Source organism: Penaeus monodon, chromosome 9 (assembly GCF_015228065.2).
Source record: "Penaeus monodon isolate SGIC_2016 chromosome 9, NSTDA_Pmon_1, whole genome shotgun sequence".
Lineage (NCBI taxonomy): Eukaryota > Metazoa > Arthropoda > Malacostraca > Decapoda > Penaeidae > Penaeus > Penaeus monodon.
In genome coordinates, this window is record NC_051394.1 from 53,501,304 (window position 1) to 53,503,803 (window position 2,500).

Genomic DNA, 2,500 nt, shown 5'->3' on the forward strand with positions numbered 1-2,500 from the left:
TCTCTCTCTCTCTCTCTCTCTCTCTCCTCTCTCTCTCCTCTCTCTCTCTCTCTCTCTCTCTCTCTCTCTCTCTCTCTCTTCTCTCTCTCTCTCTCTCTCTTTTATTAGATATTTACATTCATGAAACTTATCAGACCGAACTGTAATCATATCACCCGCCCAACTTTCAAAAGAAAAAATTCCATCGTAAAAGGATATATACATACCAATATATTTGCATGTAAGTGTTTTACCGTATATGTTTTAGTGCGTTTAATCTCAGGAAAAAAACAATAGTTGGTAACTCACCCCTAATTCTTGAGGAATTCGATTCTCTGTTTTCTATTTATTAATTAATTTTCTTCTCTATTTTTATTCTAATCAGTTGATACTTAATCCTGGTGTTTTTATTTTTTTCTCCTCTATGTCTGGAATCTTTTAGAAGCTATATGGAGGATTTTTCCAATGCTTTTCACCATTTTATATTTTTTCTCAAAGAAGATTCGAATTTCTCCGGAGCGTGGGTTGGGTTGCCAGTTTTTCTTTCTCTGAGACTGGACGGAGTACAAACACACACACACACACAAGCACAAGCACACAAGCACACAGACACACACACACAACACACACACACACACACACACACACACACACAAACACACACAAACACACAACACACACACACACACACACACACACACACACACACACACACACACACACACACACACACAAACACACATACACACACAACACCAAACACACACACTAACACACAACACACACACACTCACACACACAAAAGCTCATAGACACACACACACAAGCACACACACACACACACACACACACACACACACACACACACACACAAAAGCTCATAGACACACACACACAACACACACACACACACACACACACACACACACACACACAAGCACGCAAACACACACACTAACACACACACGCGCACACACGAACACTAGTATCCATATCCCCCACACACCCACTCAAGATTCTATCACAATAGTACCTTTTCCGTGAATTTCTACGTTTCCATATGAACTTTCCGTATGCAAATGACCCGTTACACCACCAAGGCACCAAAGAGAGTGCCCTTGTAAACAAATATGGTCCCGGGGATCAGTGCCATACATATCAACGTCATTTTAAAGAAATGTGATTATGTAAATTGTATATAGAAATCTTTTAGAATATCAACTTATGTTTCCAAGAACTCAGTTATCAATAAAGAAAAAAAAAAAAAACATTCTAGTTGTGTAGATCCTTCATAACGCAAGATCAAGGCAGGAAATAGTCAGAAGGAAACGGTCGTTATCGTCTCCGTCTTGTGGAATGACAAATTCTGGAGGAAATGCTCAGAATTGATGGGAAAGTTGATAGTGCAATACGGCTTTGAAAGGGTCTTCACACACACACTCTCTCCCTCTCTGTGCCTCCCTTGCTCTCTCTCTCCCTCTCCCTCCCTTCCTCTCTCTCTCTCCCTCTCTTCCTCTCTCTCTCTCCCTCTCTTCCTCTCTCTCTCTCTCTCCTTCCCTTCCTCTCTTTCTTTCCCTCCCTTCCTCCCTCTCTTTCTCTCTCTTCTCTCTCTCTCTCTCTCCTTCACCATTTCCTCAGTAAAATTTCACACACACACACACACACACACACACACACACACACACACACACACACGCTACAAACACACACACCTACCCCCTTCCACACACACACACACACACACACACACACAAACACACACACACAAACACACGCTACAAACACACACACACACATACACACACACACAAACACACACACATACCCCCTTCCACACACACACACACATATATCACTTCCCCTCCCTCCCCTTCCCCCTCCCCCCCCACATGCAAAACCATCTAAACGTGTTAACTTTCAAGTGTACACATAAAAAAAAAAAAAAAAAGACCACATTAACCAGGTGACCGCAAGAACAGGTGTTCACTCTGCCGGCCAAATGTGTTCACTCGGTTTCATTTCACACTTGCGGGATATAGGCGGGATGTAAACTATCCTTTCGACACTAGGGTTGTGGTGGTGAAAGAGGAAGATATAGGAGATAGGAGGAGGAGAAGAGAAAGGAGGAAGAGATAGGAGGAGATAGGAGGAAGAGATCAGAAGAAAATTAAGAGAAGAGGAGGAGGTAAGAAGAAGAGGAAGAGATAAAAGGAAGAGATAAGAGATAAGAGGAAGGAACGGGAGATAAGTGTAAGAGATAAGTGGAAGAGGAAGAGATGGGAAGGAAGAAACGAGAGATAAGTGGAAGAAATGAGAGATGAGAAGAAGAGATAAGAGATAAAAGGAAGTGATAAGTGATAAGAGAAGATAAGAAAAGGTGGACTAAAGGGTGTTTTTTGGGGTGATCAAGAGTGACGATTTTTGTGACGAAGAGAGAGAGAAAAAAAAAGTTTAAGCGAATAATAAATGAAATTGGAGATAAAGGAAAAAAGGATAGGAGAAAGCGAATTAGAAAGATTAG

General features: G+C 41.6%; 1 pseudogene; it reads left to right on the plus strand.

Annotated features, from left to right (window-relative positions):
• Positions 1-2,263: 2,263 nt before the first annotated feature.
• Positions 2,264-2,500, plus strand: part of LOC119577245 — an 11,075-nt pseudogene continuing 10,838 nt past the window's right edge.